This window comes from Camelus dromedarius, chromosome 8 (assembly GCF_036321535.1).
Source record: "Camelus dromedarius isolate mCamDro1 chromosome 8, mCamDro1.pat, whole genome shotgun sequence".
NCBI classification, from domain to species: Eukaryota; Metazoa; Chordata; class Mammalia; order Artiodactyla; family Camelidae; genus Camelus; species Camelus dromedarius.
In genome coordinates, this window is record NC_087443.1 from 635,037 (window position 1) to 659,577 (window position 24,541).

The window sequence follows — 24,541 nt, forward strand, 5'->3', positions numbered from 1 at the left end:
AATGACTAAAATAATGCCATTTGCAGCAACATGGATGGACCTGCAGATCGTCATTCTAAGTGAAGTAAGCCAGAAAGAGAAAGAAAAATACCACATGATATCACTCATATGTGGAATCTAAAAAATAAAGACAAATTTATTTACAAAACAGAACAGACTCACAGACATGGAAAACAAACTTATGCTTATGGGTGGGGGACGGGGAGGGGGTGGGAAGGGATAAATTGGGAGTTCGAGATTTGCAGATACTAACTACTATATATAAAACAGATAAACAACAAACTTATACTGTACAGCACAGGGAACCATATTCACTATCCTGTAGTAACCCATGATGAAAAAGAGTATGAAAAGGAATATATGCATGTATACGTATGATTGAAACATTGTGCTGTACACCAGAAATTGACAACACTGTAAACTGAATATACTTCAGTAAAAAAATAAAGTCAGAAAGTCTATAAAAATAAACACATGAAGAGCATTATTGAAAAGAAAGCTGGGCATACTCAGCCAAATTTGATTGAATGTGCCAGTTTATTTTGCTGTCCTTCGAGGCGACAGTCATTACTCTGCAACCTGAAATTCATCATAAATGATGCTGTTAGTGATGATTTCAACATGGACGTTCAAAGGAAAAGGCCCTGGCTGAAAGGACCATGCGGGCCGGTTTGTCAGGTTCCGCAACGAGGAAAATAAAAGCGGCACTGAGTATTCATTCATTTAGTTAGTGTTTGTGGGAGCCTGCTCTGGGCCAGGCAGTGTTCTAGGAGCGGGACACCGAGCGATTAAAACAAAAGATTAATTCTGTGGTCACAGAGAGCTCCTACTGTAGTGGGTGTAGATAGACTATAAATGAAGAAAAAATAAATACCCATTATTCCAGGTGGTGATAAATGCTCTGAAGAGAAAGACCACAGATTAAGGAGACAGTGCTTGACGGAAGGAGGGAGGCTCTTTCCAGCGAGGTGATCACAGGATGCTGCCCTGACAGGTGACATCTGAGGAGAGCGCTTAAAGTAAGTGCAGAAGCAAGCTGTACAGACTTCTGGACAAAGGGTGTTCCCAACAGGTGGCAGCGTGGGTACCAAGGCTGTGAGATGGCGTGCTCAGGGAACAGATAAAAACACCAAGGGGTTTTCACAGGCAATGCAAACTCTGCGTGAACAGTCTACCCTGCGTCTGCATCTGTTCCAGCCTTACTGATCTTTGAAGTAGCTCTCAAGCAAAACCCTTTAAACCAGGATGTTCCTGTTATCCCTCCAGAAAGATCGGGCTCTGCACCCTTTGAGGCCCGAGAGCAACTTGGCTCAGATAGCCCTATGTCACACATGCACCTCTCTGCAGATTACAAACACGTGTCTAGGGTCAAGACTTGGCCACAGATCGTGGAACCCCTTCCGAACCCAGCTGCCGTAAAGCAGCCTTGTCCAAGCTGCTCAGAAAGTCAAAGGCAGGACCTGTAGTTGGCACGGCTTTTTACAGCTCCGTCTGGTTGGACTCCGAAGCACGTAAGACGGGCTCTCGCCTTCAGGAGACACGCCAGGCTTCTTGCTTTGGTTCGTTATTTCCTTGTTGAAAAGGCGATCGTGTGGGCTCTGCCTCAGCAGAACCGGGCCAGCCTTCGGCCCCGTAACCGTGGTGTCGTCTTGGTTAAACACGTGACTTGACCTGGACGACGTCTGTTCACAGTTCATTTCTTTGGAAGCTTGAAACCCACGGTAGCTCCGGTGGAGTGCTCCGATGGCGAGCACCTAGTGTCTCTGCTTCTTCTGTCTCAGGAAAAGCAGACATTTGTTTCTCATGTTACATCTGAAAAGCTAACATGCCCTCTAGGTCCGCCAAGCGTGTCCATCTACGACTCAACTTTTAGAGGCTGCTTTAACCCTTCCTTACAAAAAGAGCATCGGTAAAAGTACGTTAAAGAATCTCCATTACACGCGGCCACGTGGGTGGACCTAGAGGTGACAATACTAAGTGAAGTCAGGCAGAGAAAGACACGTGTCACACGTCACTTATATGTGGAATCTAAACCGTGATATAAAGGAACTTATTTACTAGACAGAAACAGACTCACAGGCACAGAGAACAAGCGTACAGTTACCAAAGGGGAAAGGGCAGGGGGAGGGATAAACTAGGGGTCTAGGGTTAGGGGCTACCAATTACTACATACAAAATAGATGGACAAAGTCCTACTGTACAGCACATGGACCTATATTCAGTATCATTCATATATGTATACATATATCTCACTTTGCTGTACACCAGAGGCTAATACACTGTAAATCAACTTCACTTCAATCAAAACTTTTTCTAAAAAGAATCCCTGCTATATTATAACTTCAGCAATTTGTGTGACTTTTAAAATGGGTAAAAAGGGTTTTGAAAATGGGCTGCCCTATGTCTGGAAACACACGGAGCAGGTAGCCACGCTGAAAACTAGACACCAAGAAATTTTTTTAAATGGTCGTATTTAAAGGATGGAATCCACAGAACATTACAGCAACTGGGAACTCTCACTCATGTGAGACGAGCATTTTTTTTTCATACCAAGTGAATCATTTTGAACCTCATTTTAATTTTTTAAAACTTGGTGTACCCACTGGACACACGAGTGCAGAGGTCTGCCATCTAGTGGTGAACATCAGTATTGGCAGTCTAATTTTTCTAGAAAAGAGTCAATATTTTCTGAGAACACTTCAGTCCAAGCCCGTGTTTAAGAAGGGGGTGGGGGGAGTAAAGACTAAGGCTGCTCACAGTCTGACGGGTCACACATCCTGACGCCCGCACCCCTCTCCTCGACACTAAGCAGGGACAGGACCGTCTAGGAAAACTTGGGGATGCAATTCCAGGTCCCAGGGATCTGAATTCACCCAGGAAGCAGCATGCTTCTTCTCCTTACCTGCAGCGTCTGGAACAGCGCCTGAAACAACGCGGGGACTTAATGTAATGCTCAAGGGACTGGCCGGGAGAGACGCTGAAAACCGACCAGACTGTGGGGCACCTCCCAGAGGAGCCTCTAAAGTTCTACGGAATAGAAGGATTGATAATTTTTTAATGCTCTTAAAAATTAATACAGTGCATTACATTAAATCTGTGTAAAAATACCAGTTATACTGTATATGCTTTTAAAAATGTACTCACGGCTAGAAGATCTACTGTAAAATGCCCTTTAGTTGAGGAACAAAAAATAACCTATGTCCATTTCCAGAAACACTCAAAATAATCAAAGGACTGTGCACATACGCAGCAGTGGACACTTCTCTGTCTGTCCTGTCTTGACATCCTGTTAATATCAACAACATAGTTGAGGTCCTCGCTCAGGAAGCTGACCCCTGGATACAGCATCACACAGGCAAAAGCCTGGTCTGCTTATGGCAGCGCAGCTCCACAACGTAACACAGGAACAAAGGAAAATGCTGAGGACAGCCAGCATTTGAAGCACTGTCTGTATGCCACCTCGCGAATGCTACTGTCCATATTTTTTTAAACTACACATATAGATACACAGGGGTACATTTGATGGAAACAATTTCATCTTAATTCTACATCTGAGATCACAGTCCTTTCTCAGTGGTGTTTAAATTCAAGTGGAAAGGAGCACTCCACTGTTCCTCAAAGCCTGAGAAACACCCTGAACTGGACGGCTTATCTCACCAGAGAGAACAGCCTAAGAAAATGCACCTCCTGCCAATCCAGGCTATTAATCTCCTTTAAAAAAAAACCCAGAAAGTGTTTCTCTAGCTCATTCAATCTTTCTCTCAATCAAAATATTTCCCCCACATCTCTCCAATTAGTGGATTTTAAAATTTAGCAGGCAAAAAAATTTAGCTGGCAGAAGTATCATTCAAGGTATCTATTTACAATGCAGATTGACAGCCCCTGCCCCCATTCCGGTCCCGCTGGGCTGGCTTCCCTCCCCAGGACTGTGTTTTTAGCTCCCCCAGGTGATTCTGGTCATGTGATGCTGACTCCCTGTGACGTGACAGAAACCTTCCCAGCGATTACGAAAGCCCTCAGGAGAGCTGGCTGCTGGCGGCAGCTGGTGGTCAGCCACAGGTGCTCCTGCAAAGCCCTGGCCACGGGAACTCTTTGCGAGAGGAGCCCTGTTGTGCTGGACGTTGTCCGAAAGAATCACGCCTCTCCAAACGGCAGGGTGACCAGGGTGACCACTGTGTCTACACAGAGCTTCTACAAGCGCAAGTCTGAGTCTGACGTGGGATTAATTCTATTACGTCACGTGTAATATCCATGAAGAGCTTCTAACTCTTTATGAATGTACAAACTGCTTTGTCATTATCCAAACACACTGAAAACTGCTAAACCTGATTTCTGTTCCCCCAAAAAGTATCGGTAAGGAGGCACCGCCTCAACAGCAAAACGCAGTGAGAGCACCGCTGCCCAGCGCGGCTTGAGGCCCCTGGAGCACGTCAGAGAGCTAAACACGACACAGACATCTCTGCCCTTAAGACTGAAGCAGGGTTCAATTTAGCGAGCTGCTCCTCCACGCTTACACTGTGCTAAGTCTCAGGTATAGGGAAATAAATAGTAGGTCTTTCCTGATGAGCAGCTCAGAATCTAAGGGAAACCTTTTTTTTTTATTTGAAGTCTAGTCAGTTTACAGAGCTGTGCTGATTTCTGGTGTACGGCAGTGTTTCAGTCACACACATGCACACATACATGCCTTTTCGTATTCTTTTCCATTATAGGTTACTGCAAGATATTAAATACTATTCCCTGTGCTGTTTGTCTATTTTATATACAGTAGTCAGTATCTGCAAATCTCGAGCTCCCAATTTACCCCTTCCCACCCAGTCTCCCCCCCTGGTAACCATAAGTTTGTTTTTTATGTCTGTGAGTCTATTTCTATTTTGTAAATAATAAAATATTTGTGTCCTTTGTGTCCTTTTTTTTTTTTAGATTCCGCATATGAGTGATAGCATATGGTATTTTTCTTTCTCTTTCTGGCTTACTTCACTTAGAACGACATTCTTCAGGGCCATCCATGTTGCTGCAAATGGCATTGTTTCATTCTTTTTATGGCTGAGTAGTATTCCATTGTATAAATATACCACAGCTTCTTTATCCAGTCATCTGTCGATGGACAGTAGGTTGCTTCCATGTCTTGGCTGTTGTATATATTGCTGCTATGAACATTGGGGTGCATGTGCCTTTTGAAGTAGGGTTCCTTCTGGATATATGCCCAGAAACAGGATTCCTGGGTCACACGGTAAGTCTCTTCCTAGTCTTTTGAGGAATCTCCACATTGTTTTCCACAGTGGCTGCACCAAACTGCATTCCCACCAGCAGTGCAGGAGGGTTCCCTTTTCTCCACAGCCTCTCCAGCGTTTCACTTGTGGATTTTTGAGTGATGGCCATTCTGACTGGTGTGAGGTGATACCTCACTGTAGTCTTGATTTGCATTTCTCTGGTAATTCACGATACTGAGCATTTTTAATGTGTCTATTGGCCATTCGTATGTCTTCCTTGGAGAATTGCTTGTTTAGGTTTTCTGCCCATTTTGGGATTGGGTTGTTTGTTTTTTTATTATTAAGTTGAATGACCTGTTTATATATTCTGGAAATTAAGCCCATGTCAGTCTCATCTATGGCAAATATTTTCCCCCATTCCGGAGGCTGTCTTTTGTTCTGCTTATGGTTTCCTTTGCTGTGAAAAAGCTTGTAAGGGTAATTAGGCCTCACTTGTTTATTTTTGCTTTCATTTCTCCTGCCTGGGTAGACGCCCCACAAGAACACTGCTGAGATGTATGTCAGAGTATGTTTGACTTATGTTTTTTTCTAGGCAGTTAATAGTGTCTTACGTTTAAGTGTCTTTAAGCCATTTTGAGTTTACTTTTGTGTATGGTGTAAAGGAAAACTTTGATATTTGCATAATTCATTCTGGTACAATGAGTATGGCAAATGTTACCACATCCTTGAGAATAATGCACTAAGGGGCAGGGGGCGTGAAAAGATGAGTGTCCTGGGGGAGGAGCAGGCAGTGTTTGTAGGGGCCTCATGTTTGTAGGACCGCTACCGCGGAATAGAGGCTGGCACATCTCAGGGAGCGTGGAGGGTCTCCACAGAGACCTAGAGGCAGGAGCACGGGGCACACGCAAGGACTCCCCCCCAGGCTGAGGCCACTGCAGTGCCAAGGCAGCGGGGAAAGGAAGGTGGAAGGGAGTTGGAGGGAGTGAGACTGAAAACCACCTTGAGCTCACGGGAGGAGAGGTCAGAACATACTGAAAGCCGGGAGACAGGCCAGAGGCGGTGGGAACTGTGCAGGGGAGCGCGGAAGTGGCAGCGGGGACAGACGGGAAGGAACTGACGTGACCGATGAGAAAGCCACTAAGGCTTAGAGGCTGCACATGAGGAGCCAGTGGGTTCAGAAATTCAGACTCAGCGAGGCTCAGGTCAGAGCTCCGAGGATGGCTGTGATGCAGTCAGTCAGCACAGGAAAGGCAGGAGGAACGCCATGTTCTGCAGGAAGGTGACGGGGTCCGGAGCCCAGACGGTGCATGAGCGGTGGCTGACTGACACCCCCTGTGGGATCGTCTGACAGGGCCAGCGTGGAGTCTCAGACGCCAGGGCAGAGCTGCAGACCAGGGAAGCTTGCCTGCCGACCCTCGAAGCCCCAGGTGCACTGACGTCACCGAGAGAGGAGGCCAGGGAGGAGAGGGTGGGAAGGCCCCTCACACGAAAGGGCAGGGACAGGTAGGCCGAAAGACTCGGGCCTGTTAACTTTGTGACCTCGGGTGAGCCACTCAGTAAGATGCAGATATGTTCTGTGTGTAGCTTCACTAACTGCGCCTGCAGAAACCTCACAGAGCTCCAGAGCGTTTGCCCTTGCCATCCAGTGTTCTAGCTTCAGGTGTTTCTTCATAAGACGTAACCAGGCTTGCTGGCAATTCTAGGTCCCTGAACACACACCTGCCCTCCCACCACCCAGGGAAATGAGCTTCCAGATTCTACCACAGGCTGATTTTTTTTTTTTAATAACAAATATGGTAGCAATAACAAACACTGGTCACTGTTAAGATTTATCTCTCCAAAATTCTTTGGAGAATAGTGATTTCAACTTCTAAAGGAATTTTCTTTTCAATAAATGAGTTATACTGTATCTCCACTTACTGAGATTCTAAAACACAGATCATATGATTTTTTTTCTTTGCACTTCTTCCTAAATTGTAGTTTTATGAAATAGACAAAAAGATTCTGTTAAGTCTTTGTTAAAGATTTTCTGTTTTTATTCCAAGCTCGTATTCATTCACGAAACAAAAATGAATATACGTATATATGTGCATGTGTGTTTCTTAGATAAAAATGTCTACACTCAGAATTCACAATGAGTGACCTGCTCTTTATGCGTCCAAATAACGCAAAAGCTTATATTTTAATATAAAATTTCACTACCTGAGAGTGTATGCCATCAGATGCAATGATTTTTAACATGGTGTCAAAAATGAGTGACCACTAGCCTCCACGAGCCCCTCGGCCAGCACCGGCGCGCAGGCGCGAGCACAGCGGTGTCTTCTGCGGCAGGATCTGTGTGCTGTCCCTACGGATCCAAGGTGTCCAGGGCAGCCCTAGGGGCAGGCAAAGTGCTGAACACAGGCATGCTTAACTGACCAGGAACTCAAAGCAAACAAATTTCTGTATTGCTGGGCGCCTTTGAGTGGATTGATTCTTATGCAGTGAAACCAGTCAATCTTTTAGAACACGCTGTAGATTTAAAACATAGAAAAGTGGACTTACATTTAAAGTCGGGTCATACAACTCTATTATTATCCCAGTTTTGTAGAAAGTGAATGTTAATATGTGCACAGAAAATATTAGAGATCACGCACCCAACTGTTGAGCACGGTTACCTTTGGGGGCCCTGGGTCATGAAGGACTTCACATTTTGACATAATATGCTTCTTTAACACTTGAATTTTGTGTAATCCCTATTGCTCTTATGATGAGAAAAACAGCAAAGCCCCCATATTCACGTTTTACATGTCGATGTGTATATCAAGCGATTGTGGGGACGACACCATAGTTGGTCTTTTAGGCCAAAGACAGATGAACCATGGCCTCATAATTGAAGAATTTCACACTCCAGTGACTTCTGAAATAACTTCTACACACACACACACACACACACACACACACACACACACACACGAGTGGACGTGCTCAGGGATAAAGCTGTGAATCTGGAAAGTACTAAAGGGCGAAGTCACAGTGAGAAGAGTCGTGTCAAGCAGTCCTTGACAGACTGCGGAACTCTGGACCCAGGAGGAGGAGGCGGAAAGGGAATGCCAAGAGCACAAGGCTGGAGGAGGTCAGGAAAATGGGCAGGGGTGTAGGGAACAGCCAGTACCGGGGGCAAAGTTGAAGGTGACCCTGAGACTTGAGACTGAATTGAATGTAAATCCAAGTCGTGGGACACGCAGAATGCCAGCTCCTTGCTGATGCGAGAGATTCTGTCCTTCATTAGGTAACAGGCAGGGGTCTCATGGACGCTTTTTGGAGGAGAGCAGAAAAAGTGATCAGACCTGGTCTTCAATCAAAGTAATCTACAAAGCAGATCAGCAGACGAGAGTGCAGTCAGGGAAACCGTCGGGGAGGCCCGGAGACGCCGAGAGACGCACGAAGGTACGGCTGCACCAGCATCACGGGGGCTGTCAGAAACGCAGGACCTCAGGCCCCCGCTCCAGCCCTCCTCAACCAGGGGCCGCCTTTTAACAAGCTCCCTACATGGTCTGAACACACACTCCAGCTGGAAAAGCCACGGATTCAGGCGCTGGTAGTGGGAAAGGGAAGAAAGTCAAGAGGCTGAGCTACCACTCGGCTGCATGACTGCGATTTGGCCTCTTCCTAAATGCGGGAAGCCACGGGAGAGATTCCATCAAGATTACTCAGAAATTCTGAGCCATGGGATGGTCTCTTCTGCACAGAAATAGGACTCCTGGGGCAGCAGGATGAGGCATGGGGGCCAACAGAGAAGAAAGGCTCCGAGAGCCTCCGGCTGCTCAGGAGATGGGGCAGGAGGAGGAGGAAGCGGGCACAGGAGAACCTGGGAGGCAGAACGCTCCGAAAGCTCAGGGAGGTTAAAGGTGCTGCTGGGAGACTAGCGGGGGTGCCCACCAGGGCGCTCGCTCCTTGACTGGGAGGTGACGGGTGGTTTTTGGCGGAATGGTTTCCGTGACCCTGGTGACCATGGAAGCCAGAGATTGCAAAGGGCAGGAGTCAGATGTCAGTTCAGTTAGACACACACGGATGCTGTAGTGAAAAAGCTAAGAATGAACATACAATACCACACGATACCACTCATATGTGGAGTCTAAAAAAAAAGAAAGAAAAAGGAAAAAGAGGACACTCATGAGCTCATCCACAAAGCAGACACGGACTCACAGACATAGTAAACAATCTTATGGTTACGGGGGAAAGGGGTGGGAAAGAAAAATTTGGGAGTCTGAGATTTGCAAGGTTAACCACTATATATAAAAATAGATTAAAAAACAAATTTCTTCTGTACAGCACAGGGAACTATATTCAATATCTTGTAATAGCCTTCAATGAAAAAGAATATAGAAACGAATACATGTATGTATATGCATGATGGGACAGTGTGCTGTACACAGAAATTGACACATTGTAACTGACTATACTTTAGAAAAAAAAATAACGATGAATGTGAACCCTGAGAAGGGATGAGAGACGAGGCAGATGTAACTTTAAACTGTGGAGCTTCACAGCCTCTCTTGCGTAAGAAAGCGTGGAAGTACTCTCGTCACACTCCTCGGGGGAGGGGAGGCCAAGGCGCACAGGGAGGAGGAGGGCAGCCTCGCCCTGCCCTCAGACGGGCGGGCTGGGCTGCGAGCGTTATGTTCTCAAATCATCCAGACCACTCAGCCTGATGACCAGCGACGGGGCGTCCCAGAGTAGACGGCTGCTCACTGATGTCTTCTGCTGTGGCTGAAGACGCCACATCCCTCAAACACACGTCCAGGTCCTCACCCCCCCCCCCAACCTGTGCAAATTACCTGATTTGGTAAAAGGGACGGGAAAGCTAAGACTCCGGGATTTCCTAGGTGAGCCAGGGACGCGATCCCACATACCTGTGGAAGAGGGACACACAGAGGAGGCGGCGCCCTGACCGCGGGGCGGAGACCAGAGGCAGTCACGGGTCGGGGGTGCAGGCAGCCTCCAGCAGCTGGGGCCAAGCCAGGGTCCTCCCCTAGGTTCTCCCGAGTGGGTGCGGCCTGCCAGCACCTTCATTTCAGACTTCCGATCTCCGGAATTATGAGACGACACACTACGGCTGTTTTAAGTCCCAGACGTGAAGACAGCACCTTCCGTGTGAGGCTTCCTAGCTGCACTCATCTCCTGTTGATCACAGGCCCCTGGGAGGCAGAGCCCCGGACACACCCCCCGAGTATCCAAAAAAAGCCCACCGTGCCTGGCACGTTAGGCAACAAGGACTGGGAGGGGCGTGTGCTCCTGTGTCCAGCTGAAGGCAGAGATGGACAGACAGATGGAGGAGGACATCTGTCTGAAGGCAGAGGAGACAGACAGACGCATCCTACTCTGGCACGTATTTATGAAAACGCACTATCACGTGCGCGCAGGAAGTTAACATCTTCAGACAATCGTACATACTCCTTGGGTTACCCTTGACCGTCAACTTTAATATTAAAGACAGCGAGGACAACCGGAATTCAGAGGAGGGTCATGTGGCCTGAACGACAGAGGGCGAGGCACAGAGGTAACAGATACAGACACACACACAGGGCCTCTCCCACCTGGAACTTGCATAGACGCCTGGAGTCCACAGGACACCACTGGCGTGGGGGCTGCGGAGGTGAGAGCCCTCGGGTGGAACTGCAGTGGCTGCGGGCAAGAAGTGGCACCTGGATCAGCAGTAACTGGGCTTTTCTCCAGACTGGGCCCCACAGGCGACTCTAACCAGGTGATCCACTCCCACACATGCCGACAAAGGCTGTCAGCAGACGGCTTTCCCGGAGCTTACTGACAGGGTGTCTGCGTTTGGCCATAGCCACCTGTGAGAAATCGGGCGGCTTCAGCAGAGGCACATCCAGCATGGCATCACCATGAACGCCCAGTCTCGGCAGCAGATATCTGCGGCCCCTCCTCTCTGAACCAGAGGTGGTAGCTCACCGTGGTTCCCCCTCACCGGAGCTCGATCTGAACACAGTGGTGGAAGGGCACCGTGCCTGACCCAGGATGCCCAGACAAGCGCCACTTCCTGCAGGAGAGGTGACTGCAGGTAGACTACGTCCTGGCTCAGCTGCTGGGCCGGATTTCAAGGGAACACTGGGGACAGGAAGTAAGCTGGGCCAGGCTAGAACAAATGACCTAATGAAGGATTAATTCCATAGTGGAGAGTCAACAACTCAAATTACAGCGGCCGGGAGGAGTGCGGAGAAGGGAGATTTGATCCTGCCAACAATGACACACAAGGATATTTGTCGACTGGGTCTGGCCGCACAAGATGACACAGGGTCGGAAGGGCGACTCCTTCTCCGGCCCCAGGCTCTGTCCCCTTCGGGGCTGCATCGGAGACCAGCAGAGGCAGGAATGGCCTCTGGCTTCTGGGCGGAAGTCCTTGAAAAGGGTGAGCCTTACTGTCCAGGTCACGCTAAGGTCTTTCCAGGCAACACATTAGTCCCGCAGATGCAAACTGAAAACGGGAGGGAAGTTTAGTCCTATGAAATGGCAACCAGGACAAGACTTCCAGAAGCTGAGGCTGGCGGGCCATGGCGTCCCTGGGCTGGCACAGCCGTCCGGAAGAGGAGGGCAGGGGCTCCAGTCCTCCTCCTGTGGGTCTGCTGCGGGCCGCACCGCTCCGGGCCTGTGGCCCCGCGGGAGCTGCAGCCCTGCCTTCGCAGACGGCGTCGCGGGGGTGCAGGTGACCGCAGGGCCTGGCCCTTGCTGGGTGGGCGAGCCGCTGGGGAACCTGCCCGCCGCCAGACCTTCTGGACGAGGAGGAGCACACAGCAGCCAAGTCCTGGGCCAGAGGGACACCTGCCCGCTGGCTCCAGGGCTCGGCGCCAGAACAAGAAGGACGGTGGGTGTCCGCGCCGTGCGCGGCCCTTTCCGGCGCTTGCGAGATGGCTCGAGGCGCATCACGCCTCTCAGTCCCCAAGACCACCGGGCGGGCAGTGCTGGGGCGGGAGGGTCTTCCCAGCAGGCCCACTGGGATTCCACTGGGATTCCAGGTTTTCAGCAGCTTCGCTGCAGCAAACCTTGTTGGGAGGCAGTGCCGACGCGCACGGACGCTGCTTTCAGGGCTGGAGCCGCGGGGCCGAGCCCTCCGGGTGGGGTGCGGGCTTCACACCCGCAGGGGGCGGCTTCCCACGTCACGGCGCCTCCTGAGCGGGCGTCAAAGGGCCTCTGAACCTGACAGCTGTCAGCGTCGAGAAATGGACGCTCGCTTCTAATCTGACCAGCTTCGCCGCCTGTCGGATTCATCAACAAGTCTCTTCATATCCCCCTCCAATGACAACCTCGCATTATGGCTCAAACTCGACCCCACAGGCTACTAACTAGGGCAGGGATTCCCCTGGACCGAGAGACTGACGGGCGGAAAAGCTGGCGGGGGCTCTCCCGCCAGGGCCCCGGGAAGCCCGGCCCCCGGGGATGAGGCCTGAGACACCTTTCATCACCCTGGTTCACTTAACAACCCCCGGAGCGGAGGGATCCGATTATTTCTTGACTGAGCCACACACGCCTGTTTGATACTCTCCTGTAAGACAAACGCATTGTAAATTCACCAGCCTGCTGTCTGAAAGCAGCCATTTCCAGTCACTGATCCCTCAGAGCCACAACGTGGGGCTAATGGTGTTGGTGGTAACACACTATGATACAGAATTAGGTTCCAGAAGTGCCGCGGACGCCTCTCTCTGCACAGCCACCAGCTCAGGCTTCCCAGACTCACAGTCCACTCGCCTCCCAGCTGAGGTGCCCACGCACGGCTGCTCTCAGCACAAGCCTCCCTGCCCGGCACACCAGGCCAGCCCCGTCCCAGCCGCACCGACGGCGTGCAGGCCATGTAGGGGTAAACAGCTCACGGTGCCAGCGCCAGCAGCTTTATGAGGCTAGAGCACTTGTCGGCTCAGGAAATGACGGAGGAAATTTTAGGTAAAAACCTGAACCAAGTGATTCCTTTAGAGTTTTCAAATACACAAGACATCTCTGCTTTTAATCATATCCTTTAATTTTCTGTCTAATCCGTTTCCTGCTATGGATTCAGGAAATCTGAGTTCTGTAAATGTCATCATTTTTCCCCCTGGGTTCCTGTTCAACAGGTTGTCTGCAATTAAAAGCTAAAATATCATTAAAAGAAATTCATATTTTTACACACTGCAGCTTAAAATAACAAACAAAAACCTCTTTGTGTAAGAAAACCCACCAGTTGTCTTTATAAGGAAGAGAAAATGAAAGGTGCCTGCTAAGCCCTTTTACGTATGCCCGGAGAATCTTCAGAAATAAATCATGTTTTTGAAGTTACTTTTCTTACCTTTTGTCTCAGGAAGAAAAATAAGGTGATATATATTCAAACATTTCCTTCAACTTTAAAGGAAAGTTTCTTAAACAACTTTAAGTGAGGGTTAATGCAGACCTCCTCATTATTATAACACTCTCAATCACTGTCTAAGTCTTAACCAGTTCCATAACCATGCTTTCCTTTTTCCCCAGTTACACTTTTCTCATCATTTCCTTGCAAAAGATCTATAATTATCACGGAATTGCTTCAAAATCTATTTTTAATTCCATTTTTCTTTTCTAAATATCAGGTCCATTGGAATGAATATTAGTTGTTTAAAAATCAGCATTTCAGAACTGCTATTTTCATGTTAAATTCAATCTTACAGCAGCCCCCCCCCCGCCCAGAAACTAAATCGGACCTGCAATGTAAGTCATTTTAAATTAGTAATCTAAGCTCAAGTTATATTTCCATATGGAAACCCATTTCAAAATGAATGCGCTTTCTAGCTCGACAACAGCTAATTACGTATTAAGCTAATTGCAACACATCATGTAAACAAAATCCAAAGCTACGTTATTCCAGGGACAGGCGTGTGGCATGTGGAGCACACGCTGGAGAGGCAGGCATGTTCCGTGTCTCTGCAACGCCAGCTCCCACGGCGAGAGGGTGCACCCAGCGCCATACCCACCCCACCACACTTGGAGCAGAAACCCCTCGGTTTTCTTTTTCTTTTTTAATTAACGAGCTACCGCCACAATCCTGTCCATATGCGTGCATTTGCTCCAGGGTCAGCGCCCCCCCTTCCGAAGCGTGCGCTCTGAGGCACATACAGGAGCACTGTTTCCACGTACAGGAAACAGTGGTGAACGCTTCATGCCCTGTAACGATCGACCTCACAACAGAGGGTTACCGAGGACTGCGTAACGGACAGACACACTTTTCACACGGATTATTTTCCAAGTCGGAACCCGGAAAGACCCCAGAGGAAGGATCAGGCTATCTGTCTTGCTGGAATTCAGAGGCCAAGAGAGAAATGAGAGGTCTGTGCGAAGCACACAGTGAAGTAACCAGTGTCCTTAACAACATTAAGCTCAGATGCACGCATTTACCTCCTCAGGAGAGCCACCGGTTTACATCGCAAACGCGGACAGCGGGAGGTATCCTTCGAGCCATCGCATAGCTTCCAAGAGCGCTTGCTGACAAATGAATGTTTGCATTTCCAAATCTTTCCATATGGACGCGATTCCCAAACCCCTGCTTCCTCCGCCACTTCCAACCTGCGTACTAGGAGAGTCGCACACACGCCGAACAGGATCCCAATTCCAACACGCACGGTGCGAAGTACACAGGTGAATCCTGCCGCTCCGGTCGACCCTGCCCTGCCCCCTACCCGCCTCGCGACAATCACGCAAACATTAACACAGCTGCCAGGAGGCTGTGCCGAGGGAGGGTTCCGGAGAGGGGATCCCGGGCCGCTCCGCGGCCGCCGCTCGGCCAGTGTAGACTCTCCCCGGTCAGGAAAGACGCGCACGCAGGCTAAGCACCTCCGCCCAGGTGTCACACCAAGTGCCCAGTTCGCCTCTCTGCCCACTGAAATGCGGCCCCAGCCAGCGGCCCCGCCGCGAGGGGGGCGGTCTACTTCGCCTTGTTAAAGGCGTCAGGAAACCAAACGGGGGGAGGGGGAGCCCACAGCACACACGTGCGCACACACCGAGCCGGACACTCGGAGCCTCGGATCCCGCATTCTGGGGAGAGAGAACCCAAGCGAAGGACAGCCGGGTGGGGCCGTCCCAGGTTCCCTCCGGGCCACCCACCGCCGGTCTCACCCCCGTAGGTTTCCTCGCACATGGTGTCACCCCTGCATCCCCACCCTTGGTCCCAGAACTCCGACTCCGCCCCAGACCGCCCTCCCTCCAGGTTCGAGCCCCCACTGGCCCCCCAAATCGACAGAACAACTCCCTCCTCCCCCACCCGTACCCTCTTCTAAACTCCCCAAAGCAAGGACATTTCCTCCCCGCGCTGAAAACTTTTTCCTCCTCCTGCTAGGCGATAAGGCAAGAAACCAGGTCAGCCGCTACCGCCGCCCGCCCTGCGCAGCGCCGGGGTGGCGGGCGCCGTCCTTACCTGGTCGCTGCGCTCCAGGTGGCCGTCCCTCGCCGGCCGGCCGCGCCTCCCCGGTGCCGGGGGGCGCCGGGTCCACCGTCCGCGAGTCGCCTCCCGCTGGGCGGTCAGGCAGCCAGCGTCCTAGGACCGCGCGCCCGTGCCCGGAGCCGCCCTTGGGTTCATCGCCGCCAGTCTTTCCAGAAGAGCTGCTGCCGCCCCGGCGAACGGACGAGGAGCCTGGGGATCCGGGAGGCTCCGACGCGCCCCGCGGTGTGCGCCCCCGGGTCCGAGAGCGCTCCGCCCGCGGGCAGCTGCTGCGGCCGCGCGTCACATGCCGCCTCCGGGCAGCGGCCGCAGCACCTGCCCGAGCGCCCGCGCTCCCCGCGCCGCGCCGCCGCCCCCGCGCCTCGGGCGCCCCGCACGCTGTAGCCCTTTCCGTTTGCGTCCGGTTTGGCTCTGTCTCTCCCCTCAATGTGGGTGCCCCTTCTTTGCGTCTCCTCCTTTCTCCTGTATCTCTTTTCTCCAAAGCAGACACGAGGCGCGCCGGGGGGGAGGAGGGTCCTTCCCGGCTCACGAACTCTCCCGCTGCCTGGTGGTGGCGGTCGTGGCTACTGCTGGCCGCTCTCCTCCGCTTCCTCCTCCGCTCCTCCTCCTCCTCCCGGGCTGCGAGCGCTGGTGTGATGCACACGCGGCCTGGGTGCGACCCAAACCTGCCGGGCTTCTGAGCATGCCCAAGCGCCCGCCCGCGGCGCTCGAGGCCCGCGCGCCCGCCCCGCTCCCGCCGCGCCCGGGGGCGGGGGCGGGGGCAGCCGGCGTCCTGCTCCCGGGGGGGGGGGGGGGGGGGCTCTGCGAACGCGGGAGGCCCACCCACCCGGCCGGCCACGCGTGTCCCCAGATTGGGCCCCCCGGTGCTCCAAGGACAGATCTTGTTGGCCAGTCTCGTGGGGCTCTCTTCTAAATTGTTTTGCTTTAAGTGCTTGGAAGGATGGGAAGGAAGTGGATTCTGTGGCACAACTTCGTGATGAAGGAACCTATCAGCTCCGTTACAACATACGATCCCGTGGAGAACCTTTCCCCAGAGAGCAGCCTGACGCATTTATTTTTTGACATTTAGTGAGCGTTAGTTCATACAGGGCAGTGTACCAATGCAGGACTTCTTGGCTTTTCCTTCTCTGGAAGTTTACACCTTAGGAGTAACTGAGACAAGCTTGCACAAAAAAGACACAGGTGTGCGCGCACACACGCAAACACACACACACACACACACAGGTGTTTGTTTTTTAATCAGAAAACAGATATGATCTTGCTGTGCAAGCTTTTGAATTTCAAGAGGATTCAGAAGCCAAAAAGAGAGAAGGGGGGGAGGGAGGGAAGGAAAGAAGGAAGGAAGAAAGGAGGCGGGGGTACATTTCTCACTATGCTACTGTCAGCGGAAAGATCGCAACGCTGCAAAGAGGCCAGGGAGGCTGCCCAGCCTCAGGACGAAGGTACTTTCAGGAGTAAGTAAAGAAAAATTATGGGAGAATCCCAGGGAAGGACAATCAACAGGAGGAACAGAGGAAAAAGGAAAGAAAGAAGAAAAAAAAGCACAATAGGAAATGAAACTTTTAACAACAGTAAAAGGGGGGAAATGACTTTGTTAATTCTATTTGGAGCAAGAGAACACACAAGGGAAGACAAACCTCTTCTCGGAGAAAATAGATAATTTTAAGACAGAAATTTGCATCTACAGATTCCTTTCTGAGTCTACGTGTTCTCTTCTAGGTAGAACAGTCTTTAGGAGAGAAGGGACTAGACCTTGCTCAGGGAGGATTAATATCATAACAAGAAAAAAGGATAGTGAGAAAACATGTGGCTACATAAATTAAATCAAACATGCAAGCTCAGGTGAATTACATGCCAAATACTGGCATGAGACTGATGTTAGTATAGCAGCCACCTTGTTTGGATAACTCTCAGATGGAAACATAATATTTGCCTTCACATATTTCCCTAATCTCCAAAGAAACTTTCAAATAATTTATGCCCATTTAATAAAGGAGAAGATAGAAACTTAAAGGACTATGTAAACTACCCATTATGTAGCTAGTAAGAGGATTATGAATTCAAATTTAATGTGTCTTTCCCATTATATAAAATTGCTATTTGCCTGTGGGAACGGGAGTGCCTTTGATAATACTTGGTAAATCCATAAACAGCAGACTAGGGGCCAGAAAAATGGGCATATGGATATAGTCAACTTTTTAAAGTGGATTCTGCTGTCTGCACAGTGATTAAGTTTGAGGTGGATCCCTGGCAGTGTTCTGCAGGTCATGAATGAGTTCTCTGGCAGGAGGTGGAAAAGAACGGGCAACGACAGTGTGGAAGACGCGTCTTACTAGGCTCACTTCATTTCTCTCTGCAAGTAGCCATTAAACTCACACATGTGGCACTTTCTGATTCCAGCCAACCTCCCTGTTATCTTTATGAACAAGGTTAATGTAAACTTGTGTTAATACTGAGTAAATGAAAAACTAACAGCTTGGACAGATTGCCCCAAACGCCCTAGTAAGTAGGCTCTTGCTAGATCAGAGTGAGGTGTGTGACTGAGCTTTCCTGCCCTACTGCTCAGCAGAGGCGGCAAATCATACCTGATAGAAACAGATCAAAGGGGTACTTACTGGATTTGAGGGTGAACCAAACGAGGAGCAGAGCTAATTCACAAGCTGCCAAAATCAGGACCCAACGCGTACTTTACTTTGGATGTTGACCTAAAACAAAGGAGATAAACTAGAACTAATTTTGAAATCCTGCATTTTAGGTTTGTTTTTTTAAAAATAGGATAAGCATTGGACTTACTCATGTATTCGATTACTCGACAAGATGTTGGCTATGGCAAGACAGAGCTGATAGCATTCTTGTCCTTCTACCATAAAGTAACCACAAAACCTGGACAAGATAGGTGACGCTGCACTAACCACAGCCCACACGGGCTTCCGTGTTTGAGTCGGAGCAGGCGTGTGAGGAGCCCATGCACCACTCGCACAGATGTGTTTCTGGGGGCTGCTCTTCCAGCAGAAGTACGGGGAGGCCGAGGCCAGGCAGGGAGTCTCACCTGGCAGAGGGCATACAGCTCGAGAGCTCGGAGCTGCAAAGGCAACTGTTTGGGAGGAGGTGGGGGGACCCAGCTGGCAGAGAGAGGAAGCCCCACAAGTCTCCGTGGACATTCCCTGGGCTCCCCGGCTGAATGCCTACGCTGTGTGGTCCCAGGGGCACGATTCTGGAGGCCTGACAGAGGACAGTGGTGAGAAGTGGAAGCCTGGTTACAGATCCTGAAAATCACACCATTCTGGGGAGATATTTAAGTTGGAACCTAGCCAGAGTGGACTTTGGAGAACACCTGAGACATTTGGTTAAGACCCCCTTCCCTCTGGAAGGAGACTTTCTAGGTGCATGAATAATGTCCTAGGAGGACAAATAAAACCAAAATAGATTTTCCCTGATGAAGCTAAAACTAGCCACAAGGAAGACCGCCCAGCAATGATTTAACAACCTGCTGCAGCACAGCTCGACATTCAGGAGAGCAAACCCAAGCCTGAACTTGTATAAATGCAGCCTGCAATAAAACTCACCAGACACCCAAAGAAGAAGAGAAGAGTATTTGATGAAAAAATAATAAGCATGTGCTTAATAGAGACCAAGAGATGATCTAGATTTTGGAATTAATAGTCATGGACTTTTAAAAAGCCATAAATAACATATTAAATAAACTACCCTGGATATGGGATAAATGAATAAAAAGAGAATTTCAGCAGATTATTACATTCTATAAAAAGAATTAAGTGAGCTTTTTGGACTCCTGTTTCAAGAGCTAATTAGATGGATTTAAAAGGCACTTGGACACAACAGAAGATAGCAGATAGGACCGATGGTCTCAAGTCAAGTCAACAGAGAACATCCAGAAAGGAGAGCAAGGCCAAAGAAGAAGAAATACTCCAAGAACTAACGCACAAGAACTTTCTGTATCTGATGAACGATGTCAACCCAGGAATTCAAGAAGCTCAGTGAACCCAAAGCAAAGAAAACCTCGACAGGGTCCATGAGATTCAAGTTGTTGAAAAACCAAAGATAGAAAGAAAATATTAATAACAGCCAGGAGGAAAAACAGTACCACCTTGAGAGGAACAATGTGAATTACCCCCAACTTCCCCAGAAAATGATGGAGGTCAGAAGATGACAGACACGTTTAAGGTCCTGAAAGAGACCAGAAACCTGCCAAACTAGAATTCTGTGCCCATGAGAATAATCTAAAATTGAAGGTGGGAAAAGATACACTCAGACATGCAAAAGCTGAGAGTATTCATTGTCAGCTGACCATAAACCACAAGGCCTATCGAGGGCTGTTCTTCAAGGTGAGGGACAGTGATCTCAGACTGAACCACAGAAGTACAAGCAGGAATAAACAGCTCCAGAAAAAATAAATGCATGAGAAGACAGAAAGGCTACTAACTGTCTAAAGCATAAATAACGGGAACATTTTGTGGGGCTTAACATGTCTATTGAAGTCACACATATAGAAACAGTAACACTGGAGTGTTAACACTGGAGTGGAAAGATTCAATGCACTATTCTTGCATTTGGTAATGATTTAAGGTAAAGAGGATTAAGGACGATTCTTTCTTAGTGTAACCAATGGAAGAATGATACGTATGGGCATAAAAAAGAAGGTAATAGGAAAGATCGAATTGAATTGTAGGCCATACCTGACTGCTGTGAAAGACAGTAGGAGAGGAAGAGTTAATAAACAAAGAACAGGGCAAGTGAAGAACAACAGCACGACGGAAAACGTAAAACCCTGCTGTATCGTTAATCATGTCAAATGGCCTTTAGAGAGCAATTTTTTTTTTAAGCAAATGTTTCCAGAATGGATTAAAAAGAACTGGACTACCTGTTGTTTGCAAAAACACACTTTAAATGTAAGACTATAGAAAGGTTGGAAATAAAAAAAGATGGAACAGGTTCCGCCAGCAAACATTGAGCACTGCAGGGTGCTGGGTCTCTCCGGTCTACAGCTGCGGCGGGACCCCAGGCGGAGTCCGTGCGCTGCACGTGTGTATAAACTAACGGGCAGCTTAACACTTTTTTGGTAAATGCGGGGAAATAGAGGCGCTAGAACAATACTGAGGAATTTAAACATTGGGGGCTTTTAGACTTCCTGCCAGGTTTCCAAATTATTTTAAAGCTACCGTAATTAGGACATCGTGGTGTTGGCAGAAGGAAGAGGCAACACAGCGATGCACAGTCTCAGGTTCACGGGAAGAGGCAGCGCACGCAGAACGGCCGAAACGCGCTGACGGAGGCGGCGAGGCTGAAGGCCCGACATCGCCCGGCTCCCGGACGGACGGCAAAGCTGCGTCGCCAAGTCGCCGTGGGCGCCGTGCGCGGAGAAGACGAGGGCCGATGGCACGGAGCAGAGGTAGAAACAGAGAGCGCAGGGCAGGCCGGGGAGGCAGCCGACTCCCCGTCGGCAGAGGAACAAAGGCGAGGCAGTGGAAGAGCCTCTCCGACGGCAGTGCACAGCCACCCCGGGCCGCACGCCGCGACCCGGCGCGGAGCCCCCCGCCCGCCCCCGCCACGGCCCGCGCAGCGGACGCACCGTGCACCACCGCCAACCCCAAGAAGGCAGCACAGAAAACCTCGGCGCCCTGGGGCGTGGCCGCGATTTTTCATGATTCGCCGACGGGATCATTGATAAGGCGGACTTCATTAAAGTTAAAACCTTCTGCTCCGTGAAAGACAACGCCGAAAGGTTGAGAAGAGACGCCACCACCGACTGGGAGAAAACATTCGCAAAAGACACGTTGGATAAAGGACCATTATTCAGAACGTACAGACGATTCTTAGAACTCAGTAAGAAAAGAACAATCCTACCAAACAGTGGGCCACGGACCTTAACAGACTCCTCAGTGAAGAACACACACAGATGACAGAGCAGCGTGTAAAAGACGCTCCACACTGCGGCATCAGGGAAATGCAGATTAAGGCGAGCGGGAGGCCCCACTGCTCACCCCGAGCGTGGACCAAATCTGGAGCGCCAGGTGCTCAGCAGGACGCGGGGCTCAGGAACTCCCCTTCATCACTGGGAAGACCGCAGAACAAGCCTTTGGAAGACATTCTGGCAGTTTCTTACAAAACAAAATATACTCTCCCCATATGACCTAACCAGCGCACCCCTTAGTATTTATCCAGAGGAGCAGGAAACATATGTCCACACGAAAAAACTGCACTTGAATGTATATTGCAGCTTTATTCACAGTGGCCAAGACCGGAAGCCACCAAGACATCCCTCAGTCGGTGAAGGGATCAATAAACTGATACACCAGACAATGTAATGTTATTCAGCACTAAAATGAAGTAAGTGCTCTATCAAGCCATGAAAAGATGAGGAAGAACCTTAAATGAACATTGCTAAGTGAAAGAAGCCGGTCTGGAAAGTCTACATATGATTCCAACCATATGAGATAAAAAATGGAAAAACTACAGGGGCTGTGAAAAGATTACTGGTTGCCAGTAATTGGAGGGGAGGGAGGGATGAAAAGATGGAGCCCAGAGTGTTCTTAGGGCAACGGAAATACTCTAATACCAAACTGATGGCTGCACGTCAGTGTAAATGTGTCCCCAGAGCACACAGCACTGAGCGTGAACTGTAACGTAAACTGCGGGCTCTGGGTGACGAAGATGCGCCCATGCAGCTCTGTCTGTTGTAGCACATGTAGCGTTCTGGTGAGTGATGTTCCTCCGGGGAAGCCATGCGTGTGCGCACACAGGTGGTAATGGGAGATCTTGGTACCCTCCCTTTGATTTAGCTGTTAGCTTAAAACTGAGCTAAAAAAAAAAATAGTTAAAAAAAATTAGAATTAAAAAACAATGGAGGTGGGGGTGGGTGTAGCTCAGGGGTAGAGCACATGCTTAGCATGCACGAGGTCCTGGGTTCGATCTCCAGGACCTCGATTTGAAACAAACAAACAAACAAAATTACACCCCCCCAAAATAGAATTTTTTAAAAGTTTTTTTTAAAAAAAACAATGGAAAATAATAGAAATCCCAGAAATAAATGCATGCATTTATTTTAAGTTGATTAGCAGTCAAATCAGTCAAGAACAGAGTAAACTAACTTACGGTGGTGCAGGTAGTTACCTGAGTGGAGGGGAGTACTTAACAGTAAGGGGGAAGAAGAAATTTGTGGATGAGGATAATGTTCTTTCTTGATCTGAATGGTGCTTAGCAAAGTAAATACATATGTACAAATTTATCAAACTGCACACATAGAATGTGCGTATTTCTATGCGTTAAGTCCTAGTTCAAATTTTAAAAATAATATGTTCAGTGTTTAATCACTGCAAAGCACTAGGTCCAAGACAAGGTGGAGAATGCAAACTTGAGTAGCACCCGGTTCCTGCTCCCAAGAATGGGGAGCCCCAGCTGGTCTAAAGTTCACTAAGAAACACTTGGGGTAACTTGTTAAAACCTTATACAGCTTCCTTTGTATTAAGAGAATGAAAGCAGCAGGTCGACTGCATGAAGTGAGACTCCTTGGTGCTCTGGGACAGAACGGCTTTGATTCTTCAGCGTGGGTTTGTTTTGGGGAGGGGGCAGCTCAGTGGTAGGGTGTGTGCTTGGCAGGCATGAGGTCCTGGGTTCAGTCCCCGGTACCTCCATTAAAATTAGTAAATAAATAAACCTAATTACCCCCACCAAGAATTTTTTTTAAATAAAAAAAAATGTGAGTCTGTCCACTAGATTTTTAAAAGAGAGGGCCAGGGGTCGAATGGTTGAGATTCACTTTCGTTTCTCACATGTCCCCTTTGTCGTTCTCTTACTTAAAAGCACTCACTGAACTTTGCTAAATGCCAGGCACTGGGCTGTGCCTCATGGGTTGCAAGACACGTCGATTAATAGTTAAAGGACACAGCTCTGCTTGGAAGACTTACAGGACATGAATGGCCCTTTTAGACTTTGGGAGCGAGAGTAAACAGATTAAGCAGTTCTTGAGGAAGTTCTGGGGACGTGGTCTCCACTCATGATAAGGAAGACCTGGCCTGACCTTTACACGGCGTCCGTCTGTCCTACAGACGGGGTGAGATTTTCATCTCTGGAAACGCCCCAACAGAGAACAATGACAGTAGCAATCACCTTGGAACCCCACCTTTGTGCTGGCTACGGTGCTATGAACTTTTACTTTATTCTCACAACTTCCTTTTCAGGAAACTCATAGCACTGCCCTTTGAGAGCTGGGGAAACTGGGTAAGTGACAGAGCCAAATCCAAACACCCCTGGCAGCTTCCCTCCTTCAGATGGTGATTCTCCGAGAACGCTGGCAGAGGAATTCCTGCCATGTGGGAGGGCCATGTGGCCTTTAACATCCTTTCCAGCTCGAGATGTTGTGACTTTACTCTGCAGGCAGGGACGGACCCTGGCTTTGTGCAAACCGTAGCTTCCACGGTGTGGCGAGTTTACTTCAGGAAGAGATGACACGCACTCATGAATCCTAAAGGAAGAGCCCTCATGCAGGGAGGGGCTGGAGCTGCACTGAGCCTCGTCCTCACCAGGCACCCTCTACCTGTTTGTCATGAACGCCTTTGGTGAGCACCCGCGAACGGCCGGCTTCTCCAGTAGAAGTTGGAAAACGGAGGTGACAGCTGGCCCTCTGCCCCAGGACAGCTGACCAGGAGACTACTGGGCAGAGGCCTGCAGCCGCCCAAGAAGGCACTGAGGGAGACAGGGGACCGGGACCAGCAGGGGGAGGGGGGAGCCTGCATTTCCTTTCCTTTACCCTTTCGCTTGCTTTTGTTTTGCCTGCAGTTCTTCTGATGACACCAAGCATGGCTGGAAGGTGGGCTCTGGTTTCCGTCTCTGCCAGCTCCTGGTGCTGGCTGAGCTTCCCTCAGACCCGGGCCCTGCC

The 24,541-nt window shown here is 49.6% G+C and overlaps 1 protein-coding gene across 4 annotated transcripts in view; it reads right to left on the minus strand.

Annotated features, from left to right (window-relative positions):
* Positions 1-15,889, minus strand: part of CHRM3 (cholinergic receptor muscarinic 3) — a 461,018-nt gene extending 445,129 nt beyond the window's left edge. For 3 of the 4 annotated variants that reach the window (XR_010381798.1, XM_031460789.2, XM_031460790.2), the window contains exon 1: positions 15,622-15,889. The gene's annotated coding sequence lies outside the window, so the exon portion shown is untranslated. Of the gene's footprint in view, positions 1-14,606; positions 15,072-15,621 lie in introns of those variants that run through there. The other variant, XM_064487814.1, reaches the window with a different exon arrangement.
* Between the last annotated feature and the right edge of the window lie 8,652 nt (positions 15,890-24,541).